General features: G+C 44.4%; 3 non-coding genes and 3 pseudogenes across 3 annotated transcripts; 2 read left to right on the top strand and 4 right to left on the bottom strand.

Annotated features, from left to right (window-relative positions):
- Positions 1-846: 846 nt before the first annotated feature.
- Positions 847-953, bottom strand: LOC133488392 (U5 spliceosomal RNA; annotated as a pseudogene).
- A 2506-nt stretch (positions 954-3459) lies between these two features.
- On the bottom strand, positions 3460-3623 carry LOC133488384 (U1 spliceosomal RNA). The gene has a single exon (XR_009791646.1). It is a non-coding gene; the product is annotated as a U1 spliceosomal RNA (small nuclear RNA).
- Positions 3624-5593: 1970 nt separating this feature from the next.
- LOC133488388 (U2 spliceosomal RNA) lies at positions 5594-5778 on the top strand. Its single transcript, XR_009791648.1, has one exon. It is a non-coding gene; the product is annotated as a U2 spliceosomal RNA (small nuclear RNA).
- Positions 5779-6028: 250 nt separating this feature from the next.
- Positions 6029-6142, top strand: LOC133488390 (U5 spliceosomal RNA). The gene has a single exon (XR_009791649.1). It is a non-coding gene; the product is annotated as a U5 spliceosomal RNA (small nuclear RNA).
- A 1678-nt stretch (positions 6143-7820) lies between these two features.
- Positions 7821-7962, bottom strand: LOC133488386 (U1 spliceosomal RNA; annotated as a pseudogene).
- Positions 7963-7995: 33 nt separating this feature from the next.
- LOC133488387 (U1 spliceosomal RNA) lies at positions 7996-8122 on the bottom strand (annotated as a pseudogene).
- Between the last annotated feature and the right edge of the window lie 8577 nt (positions 8123-16699).

Raw genomic sequence — 16699 nt, 5'->3', positions numbered from 1 at the left:
ACCACGAGGTGGCGAAGACACTTTGGACCATCCCTGACTGCAGAGCATACTGCAAGCGCTTCGTGCTATGCTTTTGGGGGGCCTGAGCTAAAAAAATATAGTGAATATAATCTGGATCATAATTGAATATTATTACCCTTTTGTGTTAACTGTGAAAGGAACACTATCACATAGAAGTGCTTCGTTCTTATTGAATGTATTATTTCGATTACCTGATTCCCAAAGAGCAGAGGAGATCCTGGCAGAAACGATTGTACAAGACCTGCAACCTCTTTCCGTGGTGGAGTATGACGGCTTCGGGAATTTTGTGAGGACACTCGACCCCGGACACAAAATTCAAAATACAAAGTCTTTAATGGATGTTGTGCCACAATAGCAAACAATAGCCACAGAGGCATATTTAACAGTCACATGCTACATCGTCAATGAAAACTGGCAAAAGCTGGCATACATGCTAGAAAGGTGCTCTTCCTGGACAACACACGAAAGACAATATTTGTGCACAATTAACCAGAATCGCAGAAGAATGGGGTATCAGTGCCAGCTGCGAGGATGTTTTCAAAAGCAGCGCAGTTAAAAAGTCACAGAAGAAGCGCATTAAAAGCAAAAAATATAAGCGCAATACTGTTCTTAAACAAAACTTTTGTTCTGCACTTGAATGATTCCTTGAAAAAGAACTCAATAATTCTGTGAACGACACCTCAGTACGATTTTCTGATTATTGTGGACAAGCACACACACAATGCCTACTGTACCCGTTAGTACCTAACACTATATTACAATTATAAATACCGTATGCGTATAACACCACTAGAAATGCATTTTGATTTTTCACAGTGCAAAGGCAGCTCTGCTTTCGCAGAGCATAAAAAAATTGAGATAGACTCTTGTTGTTCCTCCCCACGGAAATCTTTAGTAAAAGGCAAAAGATTTATACCAGGGGTGCCCAAACTTTTTGGCTCAGGAAAACATTGGCAAACTGTTGGTGGACAAATGTTCTCCACCATTTTCATCACAGTCTTTCATAAATTCACCCTCAGTAAAAGGTTTGCAGTGCTTGGCAATCAGCGTTAGGCAGACGCAGTTGTTTCTAAACTCAGTGAAAAAATATTCAGACTTCCATTTGTCCTGGAAACGTCGGCCCTCGCTATCAACTTTCCTTTTCTTACTTCTAGTTGCCATTTTAGAAATGGGCAAAAAACAGATCATGCGCAAAACGACCCCGTGAGAGTTCAGCCACAAGTTTACTGCCATCCTGTGGTGAAATATAAAATTGCGCGTGTATTTTGTACTGCCGGGCCACATATTATTGGTTTTATGACAGAGGCTTCGGGCCAGTGGAAATATGAACACAGGCCGGATTTGGCCCAGGGGCCGGACTTTGGGCATGTCTGATCGAGATTGTCTACTGTTTTGACGCACAGCATTGTGGGAATTTGAGAATACAGTCTCTTACGTCTACGTCATAGGGACGCAAAGCAATTTATATAGCGCATTTCATACACAAGGTAACTCAATGTGCTTTACATGAGTGAAAGCAATTCAAAACAAAGAAACAAAACAGCTTATAAACATTTAAAACAAAGAGAAAAATGAAAACACAACTAAAACTGCGTACAGTGCAAGAAATATCATTTAAAAGAGGAAATGCTCTAAAAAGCATGAGAAGAAAAAGAAGAGTTTTTAACTGGACTTAAAAGCATGCACAGTGGGCATTAGCATTTCATTCATGTGTTCAGGACCTTAACCATTTAGTGATTTATAGACCAGTAACAGAACTTTAAAATCTATTCTACAGCCGACTGGGAGCCAGTGGAAATACTTTAGAATTGGAGTAATATGCTAATGCTAATATGATAATTATGAAGACGAGACACGCAAGCTCGCTGTAACAGCGCGGCTAACCAACGTGCCTACTGAAGGCCCTCGCACGTGATATAATGATGTTTTTATTATTATTATATTAACATCTCAAGAGAGTTAGCCGCAGGATTTGAATCCACATTTTGTTGGTGGTGTACTATAAATAAAAACACAGATAGACTTAATTACATACATTACAATGTGCAACGCTTAGGAAATTGGACACAAAGCAGATTTTAAGCAGTACATGGTCAACTGGCCGCCACCTCTCTGATGGCTTTCCAAAATCGCATAGCTTTAGATATGCTCCTGGCAGAAAAAGGAGGCGTATGCTCCATGTTTGGCGAACAATGTTGCACTTTTATTCCTAATAACACAGCTTCTGATGACAGCCTAACCTCTGCAATTGATGGGCTCAGAACATTAAACAAAAAAAATGAAAGAACATTCAGGGGTAGATACTTCTATTTGGGACAATTGGATGAGTGTTTTTGGACGGTATAAGGCTCTGCTATCTTCTATTTTTATTTCTATTGCTGTGTTTGCTGCTTTTCTCACAACATGTGGATGTTGTTGCATTCCTTGCTTGCGCTCTCTTAGCCAGCGACTCATTACTGCAGCTATCAAAAAAAGAGAAGTTAATAACCCCGCCCAGATGATGCCACTCCTGTCTACAGGGGAATCCCCTGAGATGCTCGATGACCCCGCAGGCATATTTTTGTAATCGTACATTCTCTTACATACTATTTAACATATCCTGGTGTCGGACTCTTTCGAGTCCGAAAGGGGGCTTGAAGGCCCTCGCACGTGATATAATGATGTCATGCTCATACATAGACTTATTTGTGCACTGTTATGTTGTGTAACCTAACCTCAGTAGCAAAATGTTCTGATAACTGTGAAACTACATGTCAGCCGCAGTACAGGATGTTTTGTGCCAAGAAGAGATATTGCTGTGACCTTGGATCCACCCTGCTCACGCTTTAAACACCGCCCTGAACACTGTATATAATCTCGCACTGAATGCTAAAAAAGTGCACATTTGAGCTCATTTGAGCAGCTGCAGCCTTTGCCTGTAGAACATTTGTGCCCAGAATATTCTGCAATAAAAGATCTTAAAGAAGTTCATTTCCAGTCTCTGATTCTGACCAACACTCTCAGCATCCGAAATTCAACGAACACGCGAAGGACTGGCGGAGAAAAGCCTCCTTCAACACTACTTAGTGGCCATATTGGGGAAGTTGACGTTCCCATTGCTTATCTTTTTCTTCAAGAATAATAATAACAATAACAGATTAAACCTATTGCGCTTTTCAGGACACTCAAATCCGCTTTACACTGATTAGATAACAATAACATTAAGGTGGGTGAATGTGTTGAGTGAACGTGAGCCTCAGGGATGGATCATTAACTGAAGAAGAAAGCACTTGAATGACTGTGAAAAAGAACTGAACGTGAACGAATGTTTTTGATGAACACTTTTGAGTGATTCAGTACACTCAAACACTCATCACGATTGGTAACATAGTACCATGCTTAATTACCACACAACTACATCGCTATTGAACACACTCTTCTTTTTCGTGAACCAACAATCAGGGGCGAGCACGAACGCAGTCCCCCACTACCAGAAATTATGCAGTGGAGATTCCCACATTTGGGGAATTCGCAGAAGTCAGCACAACTGGAGTGCAATGGCTTAGCCTCACCCTGTGTGAACCACGTTCTTGATCATGGTGTCTCTCCTGCCAGGTAAGTATCAGTTGGACTCGGCGCGAGCAAGCAAGTCATTCACGCGTACGCTATGTCAGGCTACGGTGTCGTCATGAGCACGTGAACAACCATACACACAACGGGCAAGCCGGAACATATGCAAGATGAAACGCTAATGTGTGCTCATACATGAACAAATATGCTTCTTATTTGAGAATTTCTGTTTAAATTGAGACAGTAAATGGATACCCATAATGCACAGCGGCATCGAGACACGATAAAATAACTTGAAAGTGGGGTCATTCACACCCAGAAACATATAATCCACCCATTCGGGTTTAAGAGAGACCAATGATTTGACTAATTAAAAAAATCGAATGTAAACATAATTAGAAGTATTTCTCGATGAAATAATGCATTCGTCTAGTCGAACGCCAGACACGAAAAAGACCCGGTTACAATGATGCGTCTCAAACGCTACCTTCCATCTACTGACGCCGATTGCGCATGACACAGATACAATCGGATGTTTTTTTACGCAGCAGGTGAAGAAAAGCCTTCTCCAGTGGTTCTCAACTGTTGTCACCCGCATGTTCCTAATGTTGCAAAGTCGTGACCTACTTGTACATGTAGAGTATATTATATTTGTAAATGCCCTTTCAGATGAGTTTGCTGTACCGCCAAAGTCCTATTGGCTGCCAAGACGTCCACCAGCCACACTGGGCTGCTCTGTATTTGTTTACCGAGTAAACTAGCGGCGAGAGAACAAGGAAGCGACATTTCTTGTCACTTTTCAACTATGCTCCATGTGGGAACTTAATACGCCTGCGTACTGTACCGAAAATCAGAATAACAATGCACGTAAGTTTTTGATAGTTGTCTGCGACCCATTGAATCCCGAGAGCGACCAACCCCCGAAATTAGATTCATTGGTTTTATAATGAAGTCATTGTCCAATAGCGACACTTATTGAGCCTTTCCGTAAGAACGCTGAGATCTCCCAGGTGACCTGAACATCACTTTGGAATACGAGCGGTCAAATTCGGTAAAATGAACAAATTATATGACAAAATTGCATTTTCGCCATCAACAACTGAAACAAAATGTTAATACAGACTCCTCTAAGTTGTCAATCTCCTTCGAGTGACCAGTCATAAGATTTTAAGGAAGCAAAATTGGATATGATGTCATTCACATCAACAGGTAAAACTAATTGCGAAACATGGGGCCTACTCGTGACCATGCATTTCCTTAAGACTATTATACTTAAGTATGACAACCAAACTAAATTTGTTTACGAATATGGATTTTCTTTTTCTATTGTTGTGTGTTGTTACTTGACAATGGCTGATTATAGTTAAGTACCTCACAAGGGTTGGTTTTGCTTTCACTCTGTGGTTTTTTGCATTAATTCTTGGGCAGGGCCTGCTTACTGTTTTGGGGTATACGTTGAAACGTTTAATGGAAAATATTCAAGGATTTTGACGTTTCTGGCATGCTTTTATTCGATTATTAACGCTTACGACATGAGGAACAGCAACGTTGTGGAACTAAATTAGTGGAAGGGGTGTAATTCGCCTCCTCTGCGACGATGGCGCTAGAGTCCTAATGTCAGTTCCCAAAGCAGAACACAGGAAGTATTGGAGCGAGGAAGAGCCATTGATTTCAAAATGTTGAGCAAACAGTTATTCAGCTCGTGGCCAGAACATTATACCAAAAACCTTTTTATATTCTAAATAACTCATTATTTTCTTCGGTTGTTTAAGACTTAATACACGGCTAAAGATATGTCCGCATTCTATTGGATCGACGTGGACCACGTGACCAAGGAACATGAGCATCTGACAACATTCTTTCAATATAAACGTTGAAAAACAACACAGTTGACATTCGTTTCATAATTGTTGTTTAGCGAGTCCATATGTGACTCATCTGTGATTATCCTGTCGATATGTGCCACCATAACTTTGGCTTGTAGGCTGGAGAATGAGGTCGTCTTTTCGGGCGTTATGTTGGCATCGCTTCTCGACCTTTTGGTTAAGATCAAGTGAAGTATCTGTTCTTATTAGTTTTATATCTGCTACGTTCCCTATACTATATATTAAATGGATTTTTGGAATTGGGAGATGGAATTGGGGCTTGCTCCGTCCACTCCACGCATCGACCTGGTATTACAGTACCTCCAGGAACAGTGCACCCCCACAAGATTGTCCAAATAATCCAAAACTCAACCAAACAATCAAATGACATGAGATGTGTCACGTTCCCACAGAACGGCAACTCAGAGTATCTATACAGGTTTACATTGTCTTTTTGCGTGACAGGATGAGAATATTGGAGAATGTCAAATGTAGGTGGATTTTTTTTATTTGTGTGAAAAAAGAAATGGTCAAATTGTTTGAATTGAAGACCATCTGTTAAAATGGCATGGCTTCGTTGTGACCAAAGTAGTTCACTCTTGTTTCTCTTCTGATCGTATAAATCTTTTGCCTTTTACTAAAGATTTCCGTGGGGAGGAACGACAAGAGTCTATCTCAATTTTTTGATGCTCTGCGAAAGTGGACCTTTCTCTTGTTGTGAAAAGTCCAATTTATTGTCTGAATACATAGATCTGTTTCACTCCTGATTTTGTGTTTAATACATTAATCTGATTACTGTAAAGTGTCTTCAAGCGGTTTGAGAAGTGCTGTGTAAACTTAATGGCAGTTGTGTTGTTATTAATTAAAAGGTTTTAATAATTGCATTAGAGACACCGGGGAATATGTCTGTATGCATGCATACATTTATTATGAATTTACATTTATTTTAAATGTGTGGTTGTGGCTACTAATGTTGCAAAGTCTCGACTCACTTTCAAATAAATTGAAAAGAGTAAATTATTTTGTTTCAAAGTAGACTTGACGCCGATCTCATCGGTGTTATCGTTATCGGCCGATAATTAGCATTTTATGATGACCGGCTTTCATGTCATAAGTCGACGATCCGATCAATGACGACATCGATCGGCTCCGCATTTAACTCCGCGTCTTGGTCGCGTATGAATCCAAAAGCTAGTTTATTTTTAGCCTTGTCACGTGTCTTGTTGCGCAGTCCTGTAACTATCTGACGGCCAATAAAGTTTTTTAATCTTGTCGGTGAAAAAACACGTCGTCGGTGTGTAATGTTGATTTGACCTAAACTTATGTCAGTGGCCAATCCTTGAATGCCCCCTAGAGGTCATTGGTGTTTTAACTTTTGTCTAAAATGCGAGATAATCATTTGAGCTGGGATGGGCTCCTGCACGCCCGCGACCCTTGTGAGGATAAGCTGTACAGAAAATGGATGGCTGGATGAATACAGTATACAGTACACAAGTATATACAATAAATGAACAAGTCATGTAAATAGACACATTGCTCCATCTTGTAATCAGATCGGTGATCGGTTATCGTTTATTTTTAAGCTTGATCGGCCCCAAAAATCCTGATCATGTAAAGCCTATTTAAAAGCAGCCTCTGAAAACATGAACAGTGTATTATATTTTTAAATGATGTTTCAAATGAGTTTGCTGTACCGCCAAAGTCATACTGTTTGCCATGACGTCCACCAGGCAGGCTCTATTTGTTTACAGAGTAAACAAGCGGCTGGAGAACAAGGAAGCGACATTTTGCGTCACTTTCTACTGTGCTCCATGTGGGAACTGAATATCCCTCCGTACTGTGCCCAAAATCAGACTAAGAAAACATGTAAATTGTTTTGTGCCTGGTTGATTCAAGTGTTACATGTGATGGAAAACAACCAACCCAAAACTTAAGTTATTTTAAACTATTTGTGAGGAGCACCGTTCCTGGAGATACTGTAATACCAGGTTGATGCGGTCGCATTGACCGGTGACACGTTCTCTGTTTCTGCCTCTCCGATGGTGTTTGATTAGACAAGATAACGGCCAGTCATCATAAAAGACGGGATGCGGTGGTATCGGAATACATGTCGTGTAGTGTTGCCACTGTCTGCCCGAGATACGACAAGATTTGATGGCTGTTGTCTGACATAGTGCAATCAGGAAAGACCAAATTTGTCTTGTCGTCTGATCCAGGCAATAAACAAACTCGCATGTTGGTGGATTCTTTTCATGAACTTTGGTAATTTGCTGTTTTAGGACTCAGGCTATTATTTAAGCCATGCAGTACAATTGTGATATCACACAGGTAGCAAAATTCATTCATGAAGCTGTGTTTGCTTCATCATTATTTTTGACCAATGATCAGGGGAGTGCGCGAACGCAGTCCCCCACTACCAGAAATTATGCAGTCAAGATTCCCACATTTGGGGAATTCACAGGAGTCAGCACAACCGGAGTGCAATTGCTGAGCCTCACCCTGGGTGAACCACCTACTACATCACTATTGAACACACTCTTCTTTGTCATTAACCAATGATCAGGGGAGAGAACGAACGCAGTCCACTACTACCAGAAATTATGCAGTCGAGATTCCCACATTTGGGGAATACGCAGGAGTCAGCACAACCGATTTTGATCATGGTGTCTCTCCTGCCAGGTAAGTATGAGTTGGACTTGGCGCGAGCACGGAAGTCATTCACGCGCATGCTATGTCAAGCGACGGTGTCATCATGAGCACGTGAACAACCATACACACAACCGGCAAGCCGGAACATACGCTAGATGAAACGCTACTGTGTGCTAATACATGAAGAAATATGCTTTGAGAATTTCAGTTTAAATTGAAACAGTAAATTGATACCCATAATGCACAGTGGCATCGAGACACGATAAAATAACTTGAAAGTGGGGTCATTCACACCCAGAAACATATAAACCAACCATTCGGGGTACACCCTGAACTGGTTACCAGCCAATCGCAGGGGACATACAAACAAACAACCATTCACACTCACATTCACACCACCGTGCTGCCATGATTTAACTAATTAAAGAAAATCGAATGTAAACATAATTAGACGACTTGACGAAAATAATGCATTCGTCGAGTCGAATGTCACACACTGATGACACTTTCGGGTACAACAGTTTGATGTGCGTCTCAAAACGCTACTGCCACCTACTGTGACCTATTGCGCATGACAACCTTGGCGAACACTCAAGCAGGCGAGAGTGGTCTTAACAGTGGTTCTCAACTGTCACCCGTATGTTCCTAATGTTGAAAAGTCGCGACCCACTTTCCTATAAGTTGAGAATAATAAATTCTTATTCTTCTTCTTTTCCTTTGGGCTTGTCCCTTTAGGGGTCGCCACAGCGCGTCATCCTTTTCCATGTAAGCCTATCTCCTGCATCCTCCTCTCAAACACCAACTGCCATCATGTCTTCCCTCACGACATCCATCAACCTTCTCTTTGGTCTTCCTCTAGCTCTCTTGCCTGGCAGCTCCATCCTCATCATCCTTCTACCAATATACTCACTATTTCTTGTCTGGACGTGTCCAAACCATCCAAATCTGCTCTCTCTAACTTTGTCTCCAAAACATCGAACCTCTGCTGTCCCTCTGATGAGCTCATTTCTAATTTTATCCAAACTGGTCACTCCGAGAGCGAACCTCAACATCTTCATTTCCGCCACCTCCAGCTCTGCTTCCTGTTGTCTCTTCAGTGCCACGGTATCTAATCTGTACATCATGGCTGGCCTCACCACAGTTTTATAAACTTTGCTCTTCATCCTAGCAGAGACTTTTCTGTCACATAACACACCTGACACCTTCCTCCACCCGTTCCAACCTGCTTGGGCCCGTTTCTTCACTTCCTGACCAAACTCACCATTGCTCTGGACGGTTGACCCCAAGTATCTAAAGTCCTCCACCCTTGCTATCTCTTCTCCCTGTAGCCTCACTCTTCCCCCACCACCCGTCTCATTCATGCACATATATTCTGTCTTACTTCGGCTAATCTTCATTCCTCTGCTTTCCAGTGCATGCCTCCATCTTTCTAACTGTTCTTCCACCTGCTCCCTCCTTTCACTGCAGATCACAATGTCATCTGCGAACATCATGGTCCACGGGGATTCCAGTCTAACCTCATCTGTCAGCCTATCCCTCACCACTGCAAACAGGAAAGGGCTCATGGCTGATCCCTGATGCAGTCCCACCTCCACCTTAAATTCGTCCGTCACACCTACAGCACACCTCACCGCTGTTCGGCTGCCCTCGTACATGTCCTGTATTATTCTAACATACTTCTCTGCCACTCCAGACTTCCGCATGCAGTACCACAGTTCCTCTCTGGGTACTCTGTCATAGGCTTCTCTAGATCTACAAAGGCACAACGTAACTCCTTCTGACCTTCTCTGTACTTTTCCATCAACATCCTCAAGGCAAATAATGCATCTGTGGTACTCTTTCTATGCATGAAACCAAACTGTTGCTCGCAAATACTCACTTCTGTCCTGAGTCTAGCCTCCACTACTCTTTCCCATAACTTCATTGTGTGGCTCATCAACTTTATTCCTCTATCGTTCCCACAGCTCTGCACATCACCCTTGTTCTTGAAAATGGGCACCAGCACACTTTTCCTCCATTCCTCAGGCATCTTCTCACGCGCTAGAATTCTATTGAACAAGCTGGTCAAAAAACTCCACAGCCACCTCTCCTAGATGCTTCAATACCTCCACAGGAATGTCATCAGGACCAACTGCCTTTCCATTTTTCATTCTCTTTAATTAATGCCTTTCGAACTTCCCCTTTACTAATCATTGCCACTTCCTGGTCCACCACACTTGCCTCTTCTACTCTCCCTTCTCTCTCATTTTCCTCATTCATCAACTCCTCGAAGTATTCTTTCCAACTAGCTAGCACACTGCTGGCACCAGTCAAAGTCAACATATTTCCATCTCTATCCTTAATCACCCTAACCTGCTGCACATCCTTCCCATCTCTATCCCTCTTTCTGGTCAGCCTGTAAAAGATCCTTTTCTTCTTCTTTAGTGTCCAACCTGCCATACATGTCATCATATGCCTCTTGTTTGGCCTTTGCCACCTCTACCTTTGCCCTGTGTCGCATCTCAATGTATTCTTTTCGCCTCTCTTCGGTCCTCTCAGTGTCCCACTTTTTCTTTGCTAACCTTTTTCCTTGTGTGATTTCCTGTACTGTGAGGTTACACCACCAAGTCTCCTTCTCTCGTTTCCTGCCAGAAGATAAACCAAGTACTCTCCTACCTGCCTCTCTGATCACCTTGGCTGCAGTGGTCCAGTCTTCTGGAAGCTCCTCCAGTCCACAGAGAGCCTGTCTCGCCTCTTCCCAAAAAGCTGCACAACACTCGTCCTGTCTCAACTTCCACCACATGGTTCTCTGCTCTGCCTTTGTCTTCCTCATCTTCCTCCCCACCACCAGAGTTATCTTACACACCACCATCCTATGCTGTCTAGCCACACTCTCCCCTACCACTACGTTACAGTCGGTAACGTCCTTCAGATTACATCGTCTCCACAAAATGTAATCCACCTGCGTGGTTCTACCTCTGCTCTTGTAGGTCACCCTATGTTCCTGCCTCTTCTGGAAAAAAGTGTTCACTACAGCCATTTGCATCCTTTTTGCAAAGTCTACCACCATCTGTCCCTCCAATTTCCTTTCCTGGATGCCGTAGTTACCCATCACTTCTTCATCACCTGTCATGGGTGTGTGCTCCGGTTTTTGTCTTCCCCTGTTTCATACACATGTGCTCCTGAGAGCATCTTCACCACCTGCGCCTCGTTCAGCCTAATTACTCCTTGCATTTAACCTCGTGTCTCATTCTTTCTCATCACCAGTTCGTTGTACCTTGTCGTCGCGTTCCAGCATTCCTTATTTCCACGTCAAAGACTGACAGTAAGACCAGACCGTGTTCCGATTATTGACCTCGCCTTTTTGCCTCATGTTTTTGGATACTGTTGCCTTTTTTGGATTGCCTGCCTGTGTACCGACCTCTGTCCATATATTAAACCTCTCTGTTTGAAACTGTCCATTTGTTTTGGAGTCGTGCATTTTTGGGTACTATCCTCTGTTACGTTCATGACAGAACAAACTAGCCATAACATGGACCCAGCAGACTCTGACCCGGTGCGCAAAGCCCTTCAAGCGCAGGGTCATCGCCTCTCGAAGCAGGCTGAACAGCTTGCTGCCCTCCACCTTCATCTAGAGGGACTGTCAGAGCATCAGGACAATATCAGAATCAGAATCATCTTTATTTGCCAAGTATATCCAAAAAACACACAAGGAATTTGTCTCCAGTAGTTGGAGCCGCTCTCGTACGACAACAGACAGTCTATTGACATAGAACACTTTTGAGACATAAAGACATAGACAAAAAAAAAAAAAACAGTCACTGAGCAGTAAAGGGTTAAGAGTTATCTGGTAATGCCGGTACATTTTTTTTTTTGACAATTGTGCAAAAAGATGCAGAGTCCTCTAGCACTTAGAATGACTAATATTTCAATAGTCCGGTGCAATGACCATTGTGCAAAGGGTGCCGAGACTTCAAGGAGTGTATGCGGTTTAAAGTGACGAGACGTGTGATAATCTGGGACAATGTTGGTTGTGCAAATGTTGCAGATACTCCTCAATCAGTGTGGAAATGGAGCAGATGCTACTCTGGCATGAGTGGCCAGTATTGGTCAACAACAAATATGCAAATAGTGCAGCGTGGTGAGACAACTACAGTGAGTGTACGAGTAATGTATAATTGGCCCCACAGAAATGTGACAACGAACTCAAGTCAAAAAATTGCGAGCATGTTGTAATGGAATTGTAGGTTAGGTGTTTAAGAAGTTGATTGCAAGAGGGAAGAAGCTGTTGGAATGTCTGCTAGTTCTAGTTTGCATTGATCAGTAGCGCCTACCTGAGGGAAGGAGCTGGAAGAGGTGGTGACCGGGATGCGCAGGGTCCGAGAGGATTTTGCACGCTCTTGTCTTAGTTCTGGCAGTGTGCAAGTCCTCAAGGGTAGGTAGGGAGGTACCGACAATCCTTTCGGCAGTTTTGATTGTCCGTTGCAGTTGGAGTTTGTCCTTTTTTGTAGCAGCACCAAACCCGACTGTGATGGAAGAACACAGGACTGATTCGATGACTGCTGTGTAGAACTGCCTCAGCAGCTCCGGTGGCAGGCCGTGCTTTCTCAGAAGCCGCTGGAAGTACATCCTCTGCTGGGACGGAGTTGATGTTGATCGCCCACTTCAGGTTCTGAGAGACTGCAATTCCCAGGAACTTGAAGGTATCGACGGTTGACACAAGGCAGCTGGACAACCTGAGGGGCAGGTGTGGCGAAGGATGCCTCCTGAAGTCCACGCCCCAGTGCTGATGCTGCGTGTGGATGAGGTGGCCTCCCCCAGCCAGACCTGCTGTGTCCTGCCCGTCAGAAAGCTGTAAATCCACTGGCAGATGGCAGGTGAGACGCTGAGCTGGAGAAGCTTGGATGAAAGGAGTGCAGGGATGATGGTGTTGAACGCTGAGCTGAAGTCCACGATCAGGATCCTCGCGTAGGTCCCTGCACTGTCGAGGTGTTCTCGGATGAAATGCAGTCCCATGTTGACTGCATCTTCCGCAGACCTGTTCGCTTGGTAGGCAAACTGCAGGGGGTCCAGCAGGGGACCTGTGACACTCTTGAGGTGGTCCAGCACGAGATGTTCAAAGGACTTCATGACCACAGATGTCAAAGCAACAGGCCTGTAGTCATTTAGACCCGAGATTGCAGGTTTCTTGGGGACTGGAATGATGGTGGAGCGTTTGAAACAGGATGGTACTTCGCACAGTTCCAGAGATCTATTGAAGATCTGTGTAAAGACTGGAGTGAGCTGGTCCGCGCAGACTTTGAGGCAGGATGGGGACACATGGTCTGTGCCTGCCGCTTTTGTTAATCTTTTGTTGTTTGAAGATGCGTCTCACATCCTGGATGGATGGATGGTTAACGCAGAAGTCAGAGGTGTGATTGTGGTCTGTGATGTGGCTGGCTGGGTGGGTGTGAAAGTGTCCTTTTCAAATCTGCGGTAGAAGGTATTCAAGTCGTTGGCCAGTGTGCTATTGTTCTCAGCTTGGGGGGATCGTCGCTTGTAATTAGTCAGCGATTGGAATGCATGCCAGACTGATTTAGTCGTTAGCGCTAAACTGTTTTTCCAACTTTGCTGCATAGTTCCTCTTTGCCATGTTAATTTCTTTAGTCAGCTGGTTTCTAGCTCGATTATACAGGGCCCTGTACGTGGTTGAGTTTAGCTTTGTTAAAGTCCACGAGAATAATGAGGGGTGAGTCCGGGTGTTTTTTTTCAATTTCGTTGACTTGTTCGGCGAGCATTAGCAGCGACTCCAAATGCGGGCTGCAGTGTGTGCTGTGCTCCGTGACGTCCGTACACCATTTTTCGTTGATATAGAAGCATATCCCGCCCCCCTTTGTTTTCCCCGATGATTCCATGTCGCGATCTGCTCGATGAATATCGAAGCCGGGAAGCATGACGGCGCCATGGGGTACAGCGTCGCAAAGCCAGGTCTCCGTTACGCACATGGCGGCGGAACGTCCGAAGTCTTTACTGATCTTTAACAGAAGATGAAGCTCGTCCATTTTGTTGGGTAGGGAGCGTACATTCGCGAGGTGGATCGACGGGAACGCCAATCTGTGTCTACTCTTGCGGAGTTTCACCTGAATTCCCTCTGTGGCGCCGTTTCCGTCTCCATGCGTTGAAAACCGCGGACGCCGCCCCGGTAAGTATCTCGGGGAAAAAACTGAGCGGATTTGCGAAAGTTGGTGAAAGTGAGTCGTGTAATGTCTCCAAAGACGAACGAAAAACACAAAAACAAAAACAATACTAGAAAGCGCGTTTTACCGAGGCGACCAGACTGGTAGGCGCCATCTTGGTTTTTTGGGGATGAGACCGGTGGCCTCACAGTTTGAAGTGCGAAGGAATATGCTTCAGAAGAAGGAACCAGCTGGCGCAGCACCCGATGCCGCCACTGTACCATCGTTTCCAGGTGAAGCAGTCACCGTGCAGCCACCTGCCACCTACGCTGCTGTCTGCCCACAGCTCTCTCGACCGAAAAGGTTCTCTGGAGATTCTGGCACTATTAAACCGTTTATCACTCAGTGCGAACGCCACTTTGAGCTGCAGGCAGCTGCCTTCCCCACCGAGCGGGCAAAGATCGCTTTCGTCATTTCCCACCTGACTGGTCGTGCGGAGGCGTGGCCTACTGCTGAATGGAGCCGCAATTCCGCTGCGTGTCATTCATGGGCTTTGTTCGTAAATACTATGGAGAAAATTTTTCAGTTTTCCACACCAGATTGTGAGGCAGCTCGCTCCCTTGTCACCTTACAACAAGGGAAGCCCAGGGTGTCAGATTACGCGATTGAGTTTCGCATTCCAGCAGCTGAGAGTCAGTGGAATAATAGGGCGCTACTCGATGCATTCATCCAAAGAATTCCATACCGGATCGGTCGTGGCCCGGGTTAACAACATCCGCCACCGCGCCGTCAACCTGCAGGGCGCTGTTGGAAATTCAGCTACTGTGGATCGAAGTCAAAGAAGAAGAAGAGGTGGAAAGCGGGTTCTTCGGCAGAAAGAGAAGAGGAAAACACAGAGCCTAGAACTGAATGTGGGGACTTTGAATGTTGGGACTATGACAGGAAAATCTCGGGAGTTGGTTGACATGATGATTAGGAGAAAGGTTGATATATTGTGTGTCCAGGAGACCAGGTGGAAAGGCAGTAAGGCTAGAAGTTTAGGGGCAGGGTTTAAATTATTTTACCATGGTGTAGATGGGAAGAGAAATGGAGTCGGGGTTATTTTAAAAGAAGAGTTGGCTAAGAATGTCTTGGAGGTGAAAAGAGTATCAGATCGAGTGATGAGGCTGAAATTTGAAATTGAGGGTGTTATGTGTAATGTGAATAGTGGCTATGCCCCACAGGTAGGATGTGACCTAGAGGTGAAAGAGAAATTCTGGAAGGAGCTAGATGATGTAGTTCTGAGCATCCCAGACAGAGAGAGAGTCGTAATTGGTGCAGATTGTAATGGAAATGTTGGTGAATGTAATAAGGGTGATGAAGAAGTGATGGGTAAGTACGGTATCCAGGAAAGGAACTTGGAGGGACAGATGGTGGTAGACTTTGCAACAAGGATGCAAATGGCTGTAGTGAACACTTTTTTCCAGAAGAGGCACGAACATAGGGTGACCTACAAGAGCAGAGGTAGAAGCACACAGGTGGATTACATCTTGTGCAGACGATGTAATCTGAAGGAGGTTACCAACTGTAAGGTAGTGGTAGGGGAGAGTGTGGCTAGACAGCATAGGATGGTGGTGTGTAAAATGACTCTGGTGGTGGGGAGGAAAATTAGGAAGACAAAGGCAGAGAAGAGAACCATGTGGTGGAAGCTGAGACAGGACGAGTGTTGTGCAGCTTTTCGGGAAGAGGTGATACAGGCTCTCGGTGGACGGGAAGAGCTTCCAGAAGACTGGACCACTGCAGCCAAGGTGATCAGAGAAGCAGGCAGGAGAGTACTTGGTGTATCTTCTGGCAGGAAAGGAGAGAAGGAGACTTGGTGGTGGAACCTCACAGTACAGGAAATCATACAAGGAAAACGGTTAGCTAAGAAGAAGTGGGACACTGAGAGGACCGAGGAGAGGCGAAAGGAATACATTGAGATGCGACACAGGGCAAAGGTAGAGGTGGCAAAGGCAAAACAAGAGGCATATGATGACATGTATGGCAGGTTGGACACTAAAGAAGGAGAAAAGGATCTATACAGGCTGGCCAGACAGAGGGATAGAGATGGGAAGGATGTGCAGCAGGTTAGGGTGATTAAGGATAGAGATGGAAATATGTTGACTGGTGCCAGCAGTGTGCTAGGTAGATGGAAAGAATACTTCGAGGAGTTGATGAATGAGGAAAATGATAGAGAAGGGAGAGTAGAAGAGGCAAGTGTGGTGGACCAGGAAGTGGCAATGATTAGTAAGGGGGAAATTAGAAAGGCATTAAAGAGAATGAAAAATGGAAAGGCAGTTGGTCCTGATGACATTCCATTTTTGACCAGCTTGTTCAATAGAATTCTAGTGCGTGAGAAGATGCCTGAGGAATGGAGGAAAAGTGTACTGGTGCCCATTTTTAAGAACAAAGGTGATGTGCAGAGCTGTGGCAACTATAGAGGAATAAAGTTGATGAGCCACA

This window comes from Phyllopteryx taeniolatus, chromosome 13 (genome assembly GCF_024500385.1).
Source record: "Phyllopteryx taeniolatus isolate TA_2022b chromosome 13, UOR_Ptae_1.2, whole genome shotgun sequence".
Classification (NCBI taxonomy): Eukaryota; Metazoa; Chordata; class Actinopteri; order Syngnathiformes; family Syngnathidae; genus Phyllopteryx; species Phyllopteryx taeniolatus.
Note: the sequence above shows the minus strand (reverse complement) of the source record. Positions and strands in the feature narration are given on the sequence as shown.